Consider the following 20,986-nt stretch of genomic DNA (forward strand, 5'->3'; position numbering starts at 1 on the left):
GTTACAGTCTACCAACACATGACGCCATGGGTCCTCAGCTGAATCACAAATCTCTGTGTGAGACATATTTCGCTTATGCCTCACCGACTCGGTTGGAATAGAATTCCGTGCTAACCGCCATGCAAAAATTCTAATTTAATTTTCCAGAGCTTTTTCCACTGTGTCTGCACCGAGCTAGCATCAGAGGATGCTCCCCTTCCTTCGAGCCAGTCCTCTCTCCTCTTTTTCATTTCTACTAGCAATCTGTATGTAGACCGAACAGAAAAAATACCCCTCTGATCGTAATGCCAAGCCCAGCTATCATCTAAGTTTCGGGAACTGATAGGGATGTTCAACACTACATTAACATCTGGGGTCCGCATGTGTCGCATGACTTTCTGTCGATTCCAAGACTTTGTTGCTTCATGTATTAACTCACTGACAAAAACTGGAGGGTCTACAGAACGAGGGTGTAGTGCTCTCAACATAGAATCCCTCGGTAGCTAATTATGATCCCACACCTTGATTGAAGAACCGAAAGACCCGCACATATTGCCCTCCATACTTGAGATGGGTGAGATCCGAGCTCAGCCTTCAGACCAGGCCAGAGGCGTTGATTTGTTATTCCATCGGATGACTGTTATCTTCCAAGGCATCTCGCATCAACTGCTTGCTATTTCAAATCCCAGAATTGTACGGCCGTCCGATTCGAACTCTCGCCTGGTCTGCCAAGATTCAAACTTGCGACATTAGACCATTTAATGTGTGCTGCTGGCCAGTCGACCTATCAGTAGCTTGTGATTTTAAGCTAGCGCCGATATTTATTAACACACAGAGGCGGCAAAATTGAGACAGTGTTCACAAAATTTAGAAAGTTTCACTGAAAATTGTGAACATCTTTTAAATACCGAATACTTTTTAGATTCCGTGAACAATTTTCTAGAACAGAAACATTTTTCGAAATTCCAAAACAGTATTTGGAAACAAATCATTTTGTGAAATCCATGAACTTTTTGTAATACGCGAACATTTTTTAAATCCATGACTTTTTTAATATGCAAACATTATTTGAATCTGTGAACAATATTTAAAACGAGAACAATTTTTTGAAAACTTGAATAACCTATAAAAAAACTGTAACGCATTTTAAAATGAGAAAATAGTTTGAAATACCGAAAAAAAATCACACAAGCAAATTTTGAAACTATAAGTTTTTCTGAAAACATGAATGAATTTTCAAATTCCCAACATTTTTTGAAATTGCGTAAAATGTTTGAAACCATAAAGAAAATTGTGAAACTTCATTTTTTTCAAAACATGAACAATTTAAAAAATTCTGAACAGGTTTTAAAATGCAAACTATTCTTGAAAACATGACGAAGATTCACAATTTTCGATCATTTTTTGTGAAAAATGAACAATTTTTTAATATGTTGAAGATTTTTTGAAATTTATGACTTTCTCCAAAAGAAAAAGAACAAAAAGAAACTAAAAATAGAAACTAAACCAAAACTGAGAAAAATTCAGACAAAAATGGTTTAGGAACCTTCTAGAAGTCCTAAAACTGGCAAGTAACTCTCCAAAAGATTCACAATACTGGTGGTTCGAACGCTCAGATGGGCCCGCCCATTCTACGATCGCCTGTGCGATTGCCCGGCTATTTGCCGCAACCAAAAAAAGTCGATAAATGGCAAGATGAGTCACGACTTGCATACAGTGTCGATACTCGCTCAAACCTGGCATGGATGCCTGCCCACCTTCCTGCAAAAGTCGGGGTCATTTCAAGAATGCCCATGTAGGCAAGAAGTCTCCGTCTGAGAGCACGTTGTTTCTCAATACCGTTGAAATGGCTCCAAGTCTGTTCATGGACTTGTATGGCCAATTCAAGGCACCATGCCAAGTTGTTCGGGTTTTCGATAAGTTTTGCATTTTCTGGAGTTTTCTTGGTCAAAAGAGGCCAATAAATGACCGGACGTGTCGCAACTTGCATACGGTGTCAAATTTCGTTCAAACATGACATGGATTCCTACAATGGGCATTCCCATTTGCTTACAAAAGTTAGATTTATTTCAAGAATGTCCAAGACTAGACCATATTTAATGGAGGGTATCCTACCAGAAGGCACCGTCTGAAGCACGTTATTTCTCGACAACCTTGGAATGACCCCAAATTTTTTGCATGACCTTGAATCACTAATTTAAGGCACCATGCCAAGTTGGTTGGTTTCCGACAAGTTTTGCACTGTACTTTTCTCGGTCAAAAAATGCTCATAAATAGCCGGACCTGTCGCAACTTGCATACGGTGTCAAAAATCGTTCAAACATGTCATGGAAGGCTACCGTGGGCATGCTAACCTGTTCGCAAGAGTTGGGGTCATTTTAAGAATGTCCAAAAATAGTCGTTGTTTCGCACAGACCAGGTCGATACGAGTAAACATGGGCCTGCCTGTTTTAATCTTTTCGTTACCTCTGCGGATGCCGGTTTTCACCATCTAGATGGTTCAAGGTCGGTTTTTACCGATTTGGGAAAAGTTTCATGAATCATTTTTTTTATTTTTTTATTTTCTGTTTATTTTTTTCTTCTTCTTTTTCTTTTCAGAATTGCAATGTTCAAAAATGTCCAACATATTTATTTATCTATTCATATTCTTTCAAAAAGTTTAAAGAATTCAAAAAATGGTCTCATTTTCAAAAAGTTTAGAGTTTTAAAATCGTTGTATATTGTTTGGAATTTCAGTTTTTCCATTTTTTAAAATTTGTTTGCGTTTCAAACTGTTGAAAATTTTGTTTGCCTTTTCATATATTTTAAAAAATTTAAACAGTGTTCACGTTTACAAAAAGCGACGTTCAAAATTCCAAAAAAGTTCGAGTCTGTCGTTGTTTATACTCTCTCCGCCCAGGTATATTGGGCACAACGACCAAAATTCTAGGACCAAGGCTTCGTGCATGGGGACTAAATACGGGTAATTCTCACCAGTAATCAAGTGCGGTTCGTATTCCTTTTCCATGTTAATTAATGCCCGTAATTATAGCTGCCACAAAACTCACGCTAATAAAGGCTGCATACGGTCAAAATATAAATGTTTAACGTTTTAACAAAGTTGGAAATACACTCCTTCAAGGATGGAGGGAGTAAACTATTGTAAAAGAAAACGCATGCATTGATCGGTTCCTATCATGTCGTGGCCCTTATCTCACGCGATGATATTTAATAATACATGCCACGCTTCCTGTTTTCCACCAATCTTGGAACCAATAAACTCGGACTGTGAGAATAGTTTTAAAAGTTATGAGCTGCTTATCTTGCACGATAGCCTGCTGGATGGAGTGGATCCCATGTTCGATTCATTCCTGGTACAGAACTTGGTATGGAGAGATCTCCTCCGTTGATATGTTTAGAGAGTTCTACCGAAGAAGAAGTGAGTTGTCATTTATAAGAATTGCTCGGGTGACGACCTGGATCGTAGGAGAAGAGTCTCTAATGACAAAAACAATTGAAAGCCCTCATGTTCCAGGCTTCCAGCAGACCGTCGTCGTTGCCAACGTGCTTGCCAAGTCTTCAAAGGACAAGAAGCTGTTTGTTCCGGTTACCACCGCCTACAAGGTGCTTCTGATGCTGTCATCGCCGCTGCGCCCGGTGACAAGTTTCCTGTAATGGAAAGAACCTTAACGGAGGCTGCTAGTGTCAAAACAACGTGAATGCCACCTCGTCCGGCCATCGATGCACACAACCATCGGCTCAAAGGTCTCCACCTTTTCGTCACGGATAAAAACCCCAGCCATGATAATGCTCTAGAGTTGTTAACACCGAGAAGAAGTCCAAATGGCATGTGATACGTCCACTTTGCATCACGCTTTTATATTGATATTTATTGCATTATGGGCTGTTATTACACATTATGTCACAATACTTATGCCTATTCTCTCTTATTTTACAAGGTTTACATGAAGAGGGAGAATGCCGGCAGCTGGGATTTTGGGCTGGAGAAGGAGCAAATATTAGAGACCTATTCTGCACAACTCCAAAAGTCCTGAAACTCCACGGAAGTTATTTTTGGAATTAATAAAAAATACTAAGCGAAGAAAGTACCAGAGGGTGCCACCCACCATCCACGAGGGTGGGGGGGGCGCGCCCAACCCCCTGGGCGCGCCCCCTGCCTCGTGGGCCCCCTGGCAGGCCTTCGGTGCCCATCTTCTGTTATATGAAGTCTTTTACCCTGAAAAAAAATCATAAGCAAGCTTTCAGGACGAAACACCGCCGCCACGAGGCGGAACCAATCTAGGGCTCCGGCGGAGCTGTTCTGCCGGGGAAACATCCCTCCGGGAGGGGGAAACCATCACCATCGTCATCATCAACGATCCTCTCATCGGGAGGGGGTCAATCTCCGTCAACATCTTCACCAGCACCATCTCCTCTCAAACCCTAGTTCATCTCTTGTATCCAATCTTTGTCCCAAAACCTCAGATTGGTACCTGTGGGTTGCTAGTAGTGTTGATTACTCCTTGTAGTTGATGCTAGTTGGTTTATTTGGTGGAAGATCATATGTTCAGATCCTTTATGCATATTAATACCCCTCTGATTATGAAAATGAATATGATTTGTGAGTAGTTACGTTTGTTCCTGAGGACATGGGAGAAGTCTTGCCATAAGTAGTCATGTGAATTTGGTATTCGTTCGATATTTTGATGAGATGTATGTTGTCTTTCCTCTAGTGGTGTTATGTGAACGTCGACTACATGACACTTCACCATTGTTTGGGCCTAGAGGAAGGCATTAGGAAGTAATAAGTAGATGATGGGTTGCTAGAGTGACAGAAGCTTAAACCCTAGTTTATGCGTTGCTTCGTAAGTGGCTGATTTGGATCCATATGTTTCATGCTATGGTTAGGTTTACCTTAATACTTCTTTTGTAGTTGCGGATGCTTGCAATAGGGGTTAATCATAAGTGGGATGCTTGTCCAAGGAAGGGCAACACCCAAGCACCGGTCCACCCACATACCAAATTATCAAAGTAAGGAACGCGAATCATGAGCGTGATGAAAACTAGCTTGACAATAATTCCCATGTGTCCTTGGGAGTGTTTTCCTTCATATAAGAGTTTGTCCAGGCTTGTCCTTTGCTACAAAAAGGATTGGGCCATCTTGTTGCACCTTATTTACCTTCATTACTTGTTACCCGTTACAAATTACCTTATCATAAAACTATCTGTTACCGATAATTTCAGTGCTTGCAGAGAATACCTTACTGAAAACCGCTTGTCATTTCCTTCTGCTCCTCGTTGGGTTCGACACTCTTACTTATCGAAAGGACTACGATAGATCCCCTACACTTGTGGGTCATCAGCATGTCATACATATTTTTCATGCAGGTGGTATTGAATATCACAACATCCCCAAAGAATGTCTATTGCAATATGAGTGTGCCATTTGCCCACATCAAAGTTGTTATCTGTCGATCTTTGTCAACATGCACACAATATGTAAAGTGTGGATCTCTTGAACCAGTTCTGCAAAAGCCTCCATGGTTTTTCTCACATCATCCTCTCCTTGCTCTCTGCTTATTCTACCACACAAATTCTTCAAAGCTCTTTTCGTGAAAGGTATTCTTTTCATAGATCCAAAAAAACTGCCAATAATGATGTAGACCTTTGCAAGGTTCACATTGTCCTGCCGCTGCTGCTCAACCAAATCCTTACTGTACACATTGTGGGAGGGCCAGTGTATTGTTTGTTTGTACATAGGAGACGACAAATGGTCTTTTGAGCGCAACTGTTGTATCAGTGCAGGACTCTCGCATCGGCAAGACCTCATGTTCTCCACCCCATCCTTTCCCTGTGAAACAACAGCACACAAGTCCGTATGACATTCAAAATATTGTTCATGATTCAACTACCTAGACATACAAATATAATGAGATCTACTAATCCATACCATACACCCACAAACAATTTCTTGCATGCACTTCGTCCTCTCGACACTAAGTCTGCTCTTCACATACCTAATGTTGAATCCCTTCTCCCATGAGTACAAGTTGTGAAAGTCGTAAGCTTCACCCAACGCATCAAAAGTGGTACTCAATGCAAGAAATATTACAATGTAAGATTCTTTGCGAAGCCATGTATTGCCTTCTCCAGGGCACTCTTGCGGCTAGCACAAGGGCGTCCTTCCACGAGTGGCAGCTCCGATCCTGACCCTGCAATCAAAAGTTCAGGAGTCACTATATCATCGCCAAACATATTCATAAAATTGCCCTTCCTTATTTATCTAGTGGATAAGTTCTTGTTAATTACTAAACCGGTTCTTAACATTTCTCTATTAATCAGGTTAAGTCAAATAGCCACATGCCAACAAATTAGATGTGTTTCACAAATTTAATGTTCACTGTTTTCTTTTAATTTGACACAAGCGAGGTGAATTCGAATCACTCTCGTATTTCCCAGCAGAGCTCATATTCATAAAAATGTGCTTCATTTTTTTCGCAGTGGACCAGTTCTTGCAATCACTCAGCCTGCTCTTAACATTTCTCTACTAATCAGGTTAAGTCAAACTACCACAGGCCAACAAATCAGTTGTCTATCACAAACTTAGGTCCTGTTTGTTTGAGCCTAGATTTAGCTTTGTCAGTGAAGCTGAATCTGGAATCTGAAACAAACAGTTATTTCGGATCAGCTTTACCAGTGAAGCCAGCTTTGCCAGTGAAACTGATCTGGAATCTAAAACAAACAGCTACTTCAAATCAGCTTTGCCAATGAAGCTGGATCTGGATTTGGGTCATTTTTAGTGCAATTTGCTGAAGCACCTCAAAGTGTACTTTGGTGGCGAAGCTAATTCGCACTACTAAAGCGAATCTACTAATTCACACTACTAAAGCGAATCTACAGGTGATTTGAATCCAACCAAAGCTGAAACGAAGATGATCTTATATAACTGCGAATCAACTTTGCCACTAAAGTGAATCCCTAGGTGATTCAAATTAGATCAAAGCTAAAACAAACAAGGCCTTAATGTTCACTACTTTCTGTTAATTTAACACAACCGAGGTGAATTCAAACCACACTCGTATTTCACAGCAGAACATGCTCAAAACAATACTGAATTGCTTTTACGAGCAGCCTCACTGAACCATGGTATGTTACATCAGCCTTACTACTACGAGGGCCCCTCAAACAGCTAAATACAAACTATTACTCCCTCCGTAAAGCAATTTAAGAGCGTTTAGATCACTAAACGGTCTTATATTTCTTTACAGGGGGAGTAGAATCTGACATGCACCCACGGGATAGAAGATGCTTCAACAAATCATGTGCAGACTTTATTTTTATGTTCTCTCATTTACACAAGATATCTCCATATTTTCAGAAGCCTTCTAATCACATTACTGTCTATGAATCCCATGTTGCAAACGCAATCTGAGCCCGCTCAGTCAGAAATGTGGCCTCACATGCAAATACACACCATCAAGCTAAAATCATGCACGACCAAGTAATTACCTTCACGTCCATCCAGGAGTTTTCGGGTCAATATATGTTCAATGGACTGCTCGCACGCTTGCGGTTCATACTCTGCCTTCCAGCCAGGCGCTTCCCCGGCCGCCGCCATGGGGGACAGCTGATCTGCTATTGTGGACACCGCTAGGTAGGACTCCATTGGAATCTCATTGTTGTTAACCTCTTCTAGCACGACGTTCCTGGCTCGGCCAAATCCCCCAGCATGATTCAGATTTCAAGCAAATCTCGACGAAAAAAAAGTCATGCAATGTAGAGGGGATTACCTCCTAATCGGTTGTATCAGGAACTCCATCCCTATGCCGCCGCTAGGCCTTCTTTCGGCAAATCCTCGACAAGGGGGAAGTGGCGATTTCCCAGAGGTTGGCGACAGCTCCAACTTGGCTCTATGCCTCATTTACTCCTTGACCGCCTTGCCGGAAAGCAACATTCCTGATCCACGGGCCAGGATCGCGGCCAGGTTCCGAGCCATGGCTCCCTTTTCCTTCCTTCACGGCGGCAATGCCATGCCCCGTGAACCGGCATGCGTGCACTGTACCCATGTATTGTATTATTCTATATGCTTCATTAAGAATAAACGTTTGTGTCGCACAAGAATTGAATGCACCCCATCCAAAAAGACAGCCCGAACCGCCCAAATGTAGCGCTCACGTGTGCTCGGGACGAGAAGCACCGCTCCGGACCCGAGCTGCTACTCTCGTCTCACTATTTCGGGTGGATATGTGCACATGCAGCTAGCTCTACACTCGGAAACAGTGCACACACGGAAGGATTTGGTCCAGCCCCCTTTGGCTTTGGGAGCCTTTCTTTTCTTTTCAGAATAAGATTGAGAGTTGTGCGAATACCCAATTCCGAGCCTGAGCTCATCTGCACCTAATGAACAGTAAATTTAAAATTAATACTAGAAAAATTCAAAAAATTCCAAATTTCCTACACACTGCAACCCATCTGCAGCAGTACACCCAGGTCGTGCTTCTACAGTGCACCGGTGCCTGTGCTTATACAATTGCAGCAAGCCCCGGTCTACTAAAGTGCAAATAGAGACTTACAAGTTTGCTGAAAAACATCACTGTGAAAGGTCAGGTTCTAACACTCACACCGCTGGTGCGATCTTGTTGCACTCATTCTGTGGATTGCTAAGGACAAGCGTGTGAGTCGCAACATGTACATATAATCTCCACGATGAGCAGGGCACAGACTTGGCCCCGCCCAAAACAAATGTTAACCTTGAGGTCGCTGTTGGAGAGAATTTTCGCGGGTTTTCTCTCTGCACTTTGACAGCATCACATGAATCATGACATAGGCGAGCACGGCAATGACCAGCGTTCCGACATGCGCCGATGTCTTCCACTGCCTGCTGGAGCCTGCCGCGTAGGCCACTAGGAACCCAAGGTACTGCGCCACAACCGTCGGTTGTACCGCCTTCTTAAACCACTCGCATTCCGGGAAGGACGAGCTGAAGAGCAACAACTCAATGAGAAAAATGGACGACACGAAGGCGGTGGTGTTGCCACAGAGGAAGGCGAGGTACCGGCTCCTCCTCTTGTCTTGCATCACCGGGTGTCCCGCATCGCTGCCACTCTGCCAAGATCCACCTGGCGGATCCAGGCCGGCTTGGGAGGTGGCACTCGCCACCAAAATTGCTAGAGTCATCAGGTATATCGTTTTTTGTCACGTGGTGGTTTTCTTGTCGGCTTTTCCTCCGCAACACTTGCCGTAGATCCGGTGTCAGTTGATGGCGAATCTGAGCACATATTTTGCCATAGTACCTTGACTAGTGGTAGACATAGGCACAAGAAGGCCACGGCCACCAATACGAAGATGTAGATGGGTGTTTTCAGATGCCGCGTGCTTCCGGCGGCAAAGGCGCTGATGAGGCAGATGAAGCTCACCGCGGAGCAGAGAGACAAGGCATGGCTTCGTATGGCTGGCCTGTATAGATTGGGGTTCACGAGGAGCAAGAGGAGGATGGTGGACAAGGTGAAGCTCACCGTGTTGCAGTAGAAGAATGCCTTGTAGCGGCGTGGGTAGTTGTACTGCAGAACCGGGTGGCCGGACTGGATGTCGTCGTGGAGCAAGAAGCCGCCGTCATGTTTCCTGTTCTTGCCTTGTCAGATGTCGTCCATGTCCATTGCCCAGCAGGGGCCTCTTCGAGGCTGATTTAGCATCAGGCCTCATAGGAGGAGAGTCAACCCTCATGGATGAGGATGTTGTATGTCAAGTCAGGTGAACCAGTCGACAGAGTCGTTCCACGCACTGGTCATGTTGATTTGATCCTGACATATCTTTTGTGTAACTATATTTTTTAGTTAGTTGGTGGTTTATATTAGCAAGTACTATCATTCTATCACTTTTGAACCACTTGTATTGTCTGTAGTCGGTCCTCTAAATTTTAAAACTACCACTTTTGCGTTCATATAAGCCTCTTAATGTCTATGATGTCATTGTTTTTCTTCCTAAGGCTGATCCATCCTCTGAATGTGTTGCATTTGCACTACTCTGCCTTATTGTTCTGGTCACCAACTTACATGTACCCATACTTTCATATTGTTTGACTTTGAGTCTTATGCAATAACACTATATAGTACAAAAAAGTGAGTGAAAGGGGCGCATCCCACCCGCCACCAGCTTCCGCTCAGGCGGCGCCATAGGGTGGGGCCCCAACCACTAGTTATACTTCATTTTGTTGTACACACTGTTTGTTTTCGTCCACTCTCTATTCCATTTTACCCCAAGGTAGTCGCGTGAAGTGGCAAGCATTTGGAGAGCACACAATAACACATTTGAGGAGAAAGAACGAGGAATTTTCGGAGAGGAGCCATCCTTTGTGTTAGAAAATCGGGAATATATAGATATTAGGGAAGTAAAAAGAGCACGTAGTAAAAACTGAAACAGGAGGAAGGAAAGGAATTGGTGGGAGAGAAAATTTCTCGGATCGATCCATGGGGTTAGGAGGAGGGAACAAGGACACACAAACTCCCATTGAACACGTGATTTTTTGCGGGGTTTTCTCCACCGTTTTTTACAGGGATAGAAAAAATCGATGGAACGGGGGGGTGGGGGTGGAGGGTAGAGGGGAAGATCTTACAAGGCATCGAAGGGAGTCATGAGCGACACAAACGAACGACGTACGGACTCCCCCTTTAGAAGTAGAGATTTCAGTCTATTAGTCCAACCAAAACGCCCTAGGTGTTTTGGTTGCCCTCAAGAGCCAAAACACCATTTCCTAAGAATTTGCCAGTACAACATCTTTTTTTCCTGGCAGGAAAAAAACATCGGATTTGATCCTCTAAAAAGGGCAATGTACAATTTGCCATTCGCAGTGACAACTGTCCACGTATCGCACAAAGACGAGCCAAGCAACTTATAGCGACCCGACCTCAGACGGTCAAGTCTCTGTGCTTAAGTGTTATCCCTGGATCGGTATGCTGACACACACAGTACTCGAGGATTTATAACAGAGGTAAATCACATGTATAAATAACGTAAATACTATTACCTCAATCCAAATAGCGGAAGTAACAACAAGGTTGTGGATTCCCATCAACACCAACGACAAAGTTGAGTGTAGAAATTGTAACCCTAACGTATCACTTACTCGTCGCAAGAATCCTGCAACATGAGACGTTGCAGCACAAAGGGTCAGTACATTGAATGTAATGGAAAATTCACACCATAGAGCAATGATGAATAATGACTATCACTACATGCATATTTTGCTGGTGGAGGCTCTATGGTTATCATGTTTTTGCGAAAAGTCAATTTTTCCCTACTGCAAAGGAATATATTTTATTTAACTACAAAGTTTGTTGAAAATATTGAGAAGGTTCCTCCAACTCAATCCCAATTAAAAGTTAACATCCCAACAAAATTAATTTAGTAGAGTGACGAGATCAACATGATAATCCAAGTACCAGAGACTCAAGATGTCCATAACCGGGGACACGGTTAATCATGATTAGTTTGTACACTCTCCAGAGGTTTGTGCACTTTTCCCCACAAGATTCGATCTCCTCCGTTGGATTTCTCGCACTACATGGTGTTTGAGAAACGGATGACCGAGACACAGTCTTTCAGAAACATTAACTCTTTACTCTGGGTGGACAGTTATACCTACTTCCCCCTACATCTGCTAGCCCACCACTGAAAGAGGTCATGCAACTTACTCAACTATTCTAGAGCCCGTAATAGCTTGTGGCTGCACACGGAAGTTTCTAGCATGAATACTCTTATGATCCCTTTGAGCCTGGGTGGCATTCCATAGGGTAATCACACGGGTACTCCGGGATTCCCTTGGGCAAGCACTGGGTTCTCCAGGTGCCCGGGCAAACCACTAGGTGCTCCAGGGTGCCCCAACCAATCCACCCAGATGTGTATTAAAGTATCCACCTTAAGTTAACCATTAAATAATAATCTCACATCTGTCATGGATACACTCAAACCCAATCCACGTCTACGAGCATAGCATAGCAGTATAAGGATAACGTAGAAGTAAGTCCCAAGGTTTGAATGCAGGACAATAGGTTCCTACCTCATCAACTACTTCCCAATACCCACATGTTATCAATCCTAACCATGCAATATTTTAGGGTTGAAACTAATGCATAAAACTAGGTAATAAAGGGATATGATCAAAGTGTGAACTTGCCTTGTACTGTTGATGAATATGATTCGCACTCATAACTCCTGATGGTTCTACTCGTCACACTCCGGTCAATCTATCGTAAGCAAGCAATAGTAACCACACATAAGCAATCACTCAAAAGATCGGAACGAACGAAGAAGGCAATTCAGAAAACATCAAAACCAAACAAATAACTCTTGCAACACAAAACAATTTCTAATAGTACCAAACTTATGTGAATTCCGACTAACGAGCAAAGAGTAGTGATCGTTTTAAGATCAGGGACTAATCTGTAAATAAAATATTCATAGATGGGTCCCTGACCGAAATCTAAAATAAAACCTCTCGATTGAACGTTCGCTACAGAACATAATCCGACGAATTTTGTTCGCTCCAGAGCCTAAACTAACGAACGTTCACTAATTAAACAAAAATGTTTCGAATAATAAAATAAAAACATGATCTAATCCTAACCGTCGATCTAAGATCGGACGGACGAGGGCAGCGGCGGCTTACCACGGCGACGGGCGGCATCGGCGGCGAGCGAAAACGGCGGCGGCGGTGGCTCCGGGGCTCGGCTGCGACGGGCGGAGGCACGGGGAGGCGCGGCGCGTCGAGGCGGATGCAGCGGTGGGGTCGGCGGCGCTCGGGGGCGTCGGAACGGAGCGCGGCGGCGGCGGCAGATCTCGTCGGAGGCGGGAGCTCCGGCGAGGGCGGCGGTTGCCGCGGAGGAGGAGAGGGGCGAGAGGGGCGCAGTCTCGCCTTTTAAAGGTGGAGGGGGAAGGCGCTACTTGGGGAAGGGGGACGGCCGGAGGCGGGGCGACGTCGGTCTCCGGGAGGAGTCCCGGTCGGCGACGGGAGGTGGAAAGGTTGGCAGAATCGCGATTCTGTTATACGATTCTACGACTTTACGATCCAAACTGGCCCCTGTGATTCTACGATTTTAGTTCATAGAATCTACGTTTCTACGATCCTGATAGTGAAGATTCTACGATTTGCGATCCTAATATCGGAGCTCCGATCCGATTCAAAATCACGATCCTGACAACCTTGGGTGAAAGGAGGCGCGGCTACGGGCCGGCTCGGGCGGCTGGGCTTCGGCCCAGTCGGTCGGCCCGAAAAGTTTTTTTTAAAAAGCACAATGAAAATAAAATAAAGCGAAATAAAATAAATAGAACCTAGGCATATTTTATATCAAAATTTTCAGAAAACGATTTTCTACAACATGAACATTTTTTAGCATCAAATAAAATCCACAAAAAATTAAATAAAGCAAATAGTGCTACTGTTGCAATAAAACCTCATAAAAGTCATTTAAAAAAACCAAAATGATTTCAAATTTATTTCTCTCCAATTTTCTATTGTAGGGAATCATTTTACCCTATTTTCCATATATTTTATTTTTGGAGAAAAATAATTTGAAAAGAACCCAAATAACTCCAAATTGAAAAATAATTTCAAAAGGATTTTGAATTTGATTCTTTGAAACTTCCAACTCATATTTCATATATTTTGAAGAAGTTATTTTATCTTCTCTCATGAAAATCATTGAGTTGCTTGAAGTTTCTGAATTTGAAATAGTTCCAAATGAAATTCAAATATTTTCAAAAACCCTTTTGATTTATTTAAATGGAAGAAGCCATGTCATCTCATCTCTAGGGTTTTGTATTTGAAAAGAATTCGAATTCACGGAGATTATAAATGCAAAAATATGAAAGTTTGGGAAAGTCCTTTTATTCTCTCTCATTTAACTTTCGAAAAGTTTCGAATTTCACTCACTTTCAGTCAATCAATCACACAACAATCAAACAAACAATCAAATCTATTTATTTAATATAACGTTCCAAAATTTAGAATTTTGGGATGTTACAAACCTACCACCCTTAAATGAATCTCATCCTCGAGATTCGGAGAGGCTAGCAAGAAATAGCTTAGGTTCGGGGGGTCTTCAAAATCCATCGATCGCCACAGGGGGTCTGGGGTGCTACCACCCTTAGAAACACGGTTACGGTTCCATCAAAACTTATATACTCCATCCTTATTCTTGACAGTGTCGGTCTTCTCAGATTCTCGAGAAAATTCCTTCTCTGGGCTCTTCCGGTAGTGGCATAACCTTTTCCTCGATTCTTGTGTCCTTTCTTCTTGGCAAGGTTATTCCAAGACTGGGTCTTCTTAGCTGACGGGTCTTGCGCCAATACTAAACAACTACCGATATCTCATGGTGGTCATCCATTTATGGTTTCTCCTGCAGGAAATGGGTCTGGGTTGATCCTTACCGTATAACCTACGGTTGGCAACAACTGCCTTGTACAAGGGAAGATTGTCATACCATTCTAAGGTTTAAACAAGGTTTTGATTGTCGTTGCTCTACTATGGGTAAGTCACTCAGATTTACCATCCCATATAGCAAGGCGAATAATAAGAGTAAGTCGGTATGGTGATCAATCCATCCCGCACCCAAATCATTACCTTGTACACGGTTTAGCGAATCTCGCATTCTAACACTCGGTCATCCTCACAAGCATTGAAGAACTTCTCTTGTCGACGAACCAAGTTCGTGATGGGGAACGTAGCAATAATTCAAAATTTTCCTACATGTCACCAAGATCAATCTAGGAGATGCTAGCAACGAGAGAGAGGGAGTGCATCTTCATACCCTTGAAGATCGCTAAGCGGAAGCATTACAAGAACGCAGTTGATGGAGTCGTACTGGAGTCGTACTCGCGGCGATTCAAATCGCGGAAGATCCAATCTAGCGCCGAACGGATGACGCCTCCGTGTTCAACACACGTACAGCCCGGGGACGTCTCCTCCTTCTTGATCCAGCAAGGGGAGAGGAGAAGTTGAGGGAGAACTCCAGCAGCACGACGACATGGTGGCAATGGAGCTCGTGGTTCTCCGGCAGAGCTTCGCTAAGCACTACGAAGGAGGAGGAGGAGTTGGAGGAGGAGAGGGCTGCGCCAGGCCACGGGTGCCGCTGCCCTCTCTCTCCCTCACTATATATAGGGGGAAGGGGGTGGAGGAGGCTCCCTAGGGTTCCCTAGGGGAGGGACGGCGGCCACAGGGGAAACCCTAGATGGGTTTGGGCGCCCCCACCCCTGGGAAACTTGCCCCCCAAGCCGGGAGGGGTGGCTGCCCTAGGGGAGGCGCCCCCACCTCTCCACGTTACGTGAGAGGGGTTGGGAGGGGCGCACAGCCCCTTAGCGGGCTGGTGTGCCCCCTCCCCTTGGCCCATAAGGCCCCCCAACGCTTGCCGGGGCCTCCGAAACACCTTTCGGTCACGCTGGTCGTCACCCGGTACTCCCAGAACAATTCCGGACTCCAATACCCTTCGTCCAATATATCGATCTTTACCTTCGGACCACTCCGGAGTTTCTCGTCACGTCCGGGATCTCATCCGGGACTCCGAACAACCTTCGGTAACCACATACTATTTCCCATAACAACTCTAGCGTCACCGAACCTTAAGTGTGTAGACCCTACGGGTTCGGGAACCATGCAGACATGACCGAGACACCTCTCCGGCCAATAACCAATAGCGGGATCTGGATACCCATATTGGCTCCCACATGTTCCACGATGATCTCATCGGATGAACCACGATGTCGGGGATTCAATCAATCCCGTATACAATTCCCTTTGTCTATCGGTATGTTACTTGCCCGAGATTCGATCATCGGTATCCCAATACCTCATTCAATCTCGTTACCGGCAAGTCTCTTTACTTGTTCCGTAACGCATGATCCCGTGGCTAACTGATTAGTCACATTGAGCTTATTATGATGATGCATTACCGAGTGGGCCTAGAGATACCTCTCCATCATACGGAGTGACAAATCCCAGTCTCGATTCGTGCCAACCCAACAGACACTTTCGGAGATACCTGTAGTGCACCTTTATAGCCACCCAGTTACGTTGTGACGTTTGGTACACCCAAAGCATTCCTACGGTATCCGGGAGTTGCACAATCTCATTGTCTAAGGAAACGATACTTGACATTAGAAAAGCTCTTAGCAAACGAACTACACGATCTTGTGATATGCTTAGGATTGGGTCTTGTCCATCACATCATTCTCCTAATGATGTGATCCCGTTATCAATGACATCCAATGTCCATGGTCAGGAAACCATAACCATCTATTGATCAACGAGCTAGTTAACTAGAGGCTTACTAGGGACATGTTGTGGTCTATGTATTCACACATGTATTACGGTTTCCAATTAATACAATTATAGCATGAACAATAGACAATTATCATGAACAAGGAAATACAATAATAACCATTTTATTATTGCCTCTAGGGCATATTTCCAACCGTCTCCCACTTGCACTAGAGTCAATAATCTAGTTCACATCACTATGTGGTTGTAATGAATCCAACACCCATGGGGTTTGTTCATATCTCGCTTGTGAGAGAGGTTATTAGTCAACGGGTCTGAACCTTTCAGATCTGTGTGTGCTTTACAAATCTCGATGTCATCTTGTAGATGCAGCTACCACGCGCTACTTGGAGCTATTCCAAATAACTGCTCTACTATACGAATCCGGTTCACTACTCAGAGTCATCTGGATTAGTGTCAAAGTTTGCATCGACGTAACCCTTTACGATGAACTCTTTTACCACCTCCATAATCGAGAAAATTCCCTAGTCCACTAGTTACTAAGGATAAGTTCGACCGCTGTCATGTGATCCATTCCTGGATCACTATTGTACCCCTTGACTAACTCATGGCAAGGCACACTTCAGGTGCAGTACACAGCATAGCATACTGTAGAGCCTACGTCTAAAGCATAGGGGATGACCTTCGTCCTTTCTCTCTCTTCTGCTGTGGTCAGGTTTTGAGTCTTACTCAATACTCACACCTTGTAACACAGCTAAGAACTCCTTCTTTGCTGATCTATTTTGAACTCCTTCAAAATCTTGTCATGGTATGTATTCATTTGAAAGTACTATTAAGCGTTTTTGATCTATCCTTATAGATCTTGATGCTCAATGTTCAAGTAGCTTAATCCAGGTTTTCCATTGAAAAACACTTTTCAAATAACCCTGTATGCTTTCCAGAAATTCTACATCATTTCTGATCAATAATATGTTAACGACATATACTCGTCAAAAATTCTATAGTGCTCCCACTCATTTCTTTGGAATTACAAGTTTCTCATAAACTTTGTATAAACCCAAAATCTTTGATCATCTCATCAAAGCGTACATTCCAACTCCGAGATGCTTACTCCAGTCCTTGGAAGGATTGCTAGAGCTTTGCATACTTGTTAGCATCTTTCAGGATTGACAAAATCTTCTGGTTGTATCACATACAACCTTTCCTCAAGAAAATCGTCGAGGAAACAATATTTTGACATCCTATCTGCAAGATTTCATAAATAATGCAGTACCTGCTAATATAATTCCAACAGACTCTTAGCATCGCTACGAGTGAGAAAGTCTCATCGTAGTCAACTCCTTGAACTTGTCGGAAAACATCTTAACGACAAGTCGAGCTTTCTTAATGGTGACACTTACCATCATTGTCCGTCTTTCTTAAATCATATGCACCCAACAGCCTTACGACCATCAAGTAGTTCTTCCAAAGTCTATACTTTGCTTTTATACATGGATCCTCTCTCGGATTTTATGGCCTTGAGCCATTCGTCGGAATCCGGGCCCACCATCGCTTCTCCATAGCTCGTAGGTTCATTGTTGTCTAGCAACATGACTTCCAAGACAGGATTACGTACCACTCTGAAGTAGTACGCATCCTTGTCGACCTACGAGGTTTGGTAGTGACTTGATCTGAAGTTTCATGATCACTATCATAAGCTTCCACTTCAATTTGTGTAGGTGCAACAGGAACAACTTCTTGTGCCCTGCTACACACTAGTTGAAGTGACGGTTCAATAACCTCATCAAGTCTCCACCATCCTCCCACTCAATTATTTCGAGAGAAACTTTTCCTTGAGAAAGGACCCGTTTCTAGAAACAATCACTTTTGCTTCCATATCTAAAATAGGAGGTATACCCAACTGTTTTGGGCATGAAGATGCATTTATCCACTTTGGGTTCGAGCTTATCAACCTGAAACTTTTTCACATAAGCGTCGCAGCCCCAAACTTTTAAGAAACGACAGCTTAGGTTTCTCTAAACCATAGTTCATACGGTGTCGTCTCAACGGAATTGCGTGGTGCCCTATTTAAAGTGAATGCGGTTGTCTCTAATGCCTAACCCATAAACGATAGTGGTAATTCGATAAGACACATCATGGTATGCACCATATCCAATAGGGTGCAGTTATGATGTTCGGACACACCATCACACTATGGTGTTCCAGTCGGTATTAGTTGTGAAATGATTTCCACAATGTCTTAATTGTGTGCCAAACTCGTAACTCAGATATTCATCTCTATGATCATATCATAGACATTTTATCCTCTTGTCACGACGATCTTCAACTTCACTCTGAAATTACTTGAACCTTTCAATAATTCAGACTTGTGTTTCATCAAGTAAATATTCTCAGCATCTACTCAAATCATCTGTGAAGTAAGAACATAACGATATCCACTGCATGCCTCAGCACTCATTGGACTGCACACATCAAAATGTATTACTTCCAACAAGTTGCTTTCTTGTTCCATCTTACTGAAAATGAGGCCTTTCAGTCATCTTGCCCATGTGGTATGATTTGCATGTCTCAAGTGATTCAAAATCAAGTGAGTCCAAACGATCCATCTGTATGGACTTTCTTCATGCATATATACTAATGGACATGGTTCGCATGTCTCAATATTTTAAAAAACGAGTGAGTCCAAAGATCCATCAACATGGAGCTTCTTCATGCGTTTTATACCAATATGACTCAAGTGGCAGTGCCACAAGTATGTGGTACTATCTTATATCTTTTGGCATGAACATGTGTATCACTACAATCGAGATTCAACAAACCATTCATTTTAAGTGCAAGACCATTGAAGGTATTATTCAAATAGACAGAGTAACCATTATTCTCCTTAAATGAATAACCGTATTGCGATAAACATAATCCAATCATGTCTATGCTCAACGCAAACACCAAATAACAATTATTTAGGTTTAACACCAATCTCGATGGTAGAGGGAGCATGCGATGCTTGATCACATCAACCTTGGAAACACTTCCAACACATATCGTCATCTCACCTTTAGCTAGTCTCTGTTTATTCTGTAGCCTTTTATTTCGAGTTACCAACACTTAGCAACCGAACCGGTATCTAATACCCTGGTGCTACTAGGAGTACTAGTAAAGTACACATTAATATAATGTATATCCAATATACTTCTGTCGACCTTGCCTGCCTTCTCATCTACCAAGTATCTAGGGTAGTTCTGCTTCAGTGACCGTTCCCCTCATTACAGAAGCACTTAGTCTCGGGTTTGGGTTCAACCTTGGGTTTCTTTACTAGAGCAGCAACTGATTTGCCGTTTCATGAAGTATCCCTTCTTTCCCTTTCCCTTCTTGAAACTAGTGGTTTTACTAGCCATCAACAATTGATGCTCCTACTTGATTTCTACTTTCGCGGTGTCAAACATCGCGAGTTGCTCAAGGATCATCATGTCTATCCCTGATATGTTATAGTTCATCATGAAGCTCTAATAGCTTGGTGGCAGTGACTATGGAGAACCATCACTATCTCATCTGGAAGATTAACTCCCACTCGATTCAAGCGATTGTAGTACTCAGACAATCTGAGCACATGCTCAATGATTGAGCTTTTCTCCCTTAGTTTGCAGGCTTAAGAAACTTGTCCGAGGTCTCATACCTCTTGACGTGGGCACTAGTCTGAAATCCCAATTTCAGTTTTTGGAACATCTCATATGTTCTGCGACGTTTCAGAAACGTCTTTGGCGCCTCAATTCTAAACCGTTAGCATTACGAACTTAACTATCACGTAGTCATTAAAACGTGTATGTCAGATGTTCGCAACTGTTGGAAATATACCCTAGAGGCAATAATAAAATGGTTATTATTATATTTCCTTGTTCATGATAATTGTCTATTGTTCATGCTATAATTGTGTTATCCGGAAATCGTAATACATGTGTGAATACATAGACCACAACATGTCCCTAGTGAGCCTCTAGTTGACTAGCTCGTTGATCAACAGGTAGTCATGGTTTCCTGACTATGGACATTGGATGTCATTGATAACGGGATCACATCATTAGGAGAATGATGTGATGGACAAGACCCAATCCTAAGCATAGCACAAGATCGTGTAGTTCGTTTGCTAGAGCTTTTCCAAATGTCAAGTATCATTTCCTTAGACCATGAGATTGTGCAAATCCCGGATACCATAGGAGTGCTTTGGGTGTGCCAAACATCACAACGTAACTGGGTGGCTATAAAGGTGCACTACGGGTATCTCCGAAAGTGTCTGTTGGGTTGGCACGAATCGAGACTGGGATTTGTCACTCCGTATGACGGAGAGGTATCTCTGGGCCCACTCGGTAATGCATCATCATAATGAGCTCAATGTGACCAAGTGTTTGGTCACGGGATCATGCATTACGGTACGAGTAAAGTGACTTGCCGGTAACGAGATTGAACAAGGTATTGGGATACCGACGATCGAATCTCGGGCAAGTAACGTACCGATTGACAAGGGAATTGTATACGGGATTGATTGAATCCTCGACATCGTGGTTCATCCGATGAGATCATCGTGGAACATGTGGGAGCCAACATGGGTATCCAGATCCCGCTGTTGGTTATTGATCGGAGAGTCGTCTCGGTCATGTCTGCATGTCTCCCGAACCCGTAGGGTCTACACACTTAAGGTTCGGTGACACTAGGGTTGTAGAGATACTAGTATGCGGTAACCCAAAAGTTGTTCGGAGTCCCGGA

General features: G+C 43.3%; 1 long non-coding RNA gene across 2 annotated transcripts; it reads right to left on the minus strand.

Moving 5' to 3' along the window:
• Positions 1–5,334: 5,334 nt before the first annotated feature.
• Positions 5,335–7,965, minus strand: LOC120964194 (uncharacterized). 2 transcript variants are annotated; one of them, XR_005755836.2, is made up of 4 exons: positions 7,749–7,965; positions 7,468–7,664; positions 5,909–6,170; positions 5,335–5,809 (listed from the first exon to the last, which is right to left on the minus strand). It is a non-coding gene; the product is annotated as an uncharacterized lncRNA (long non-coding RNA). The 2 variants fall into 2 exon arrangements; XR_012183799.1 differs by having other exon boundaries at positions 5,335–6,170.
• Between the last annotated feature and the right edge of the window lie 13,021 nt (positions 7,966–20,986).

The sequence above is a fragment of the Aegilops tauschii genome, chromosome 5, assembly GCF_002575655.3.
Source record: "Aegilops tauschii subsp. strangulata cultivar AL8/78 chromosome 5, Aet v6.0, whole genome shotgun sequence".
NCBI classification, from domain to species: Eukaryota; Viridiplantae; Streptophyta; class Magnoliopsida; order Poales; family Poaceae; genus Aegilops; species Aegilops tauschii.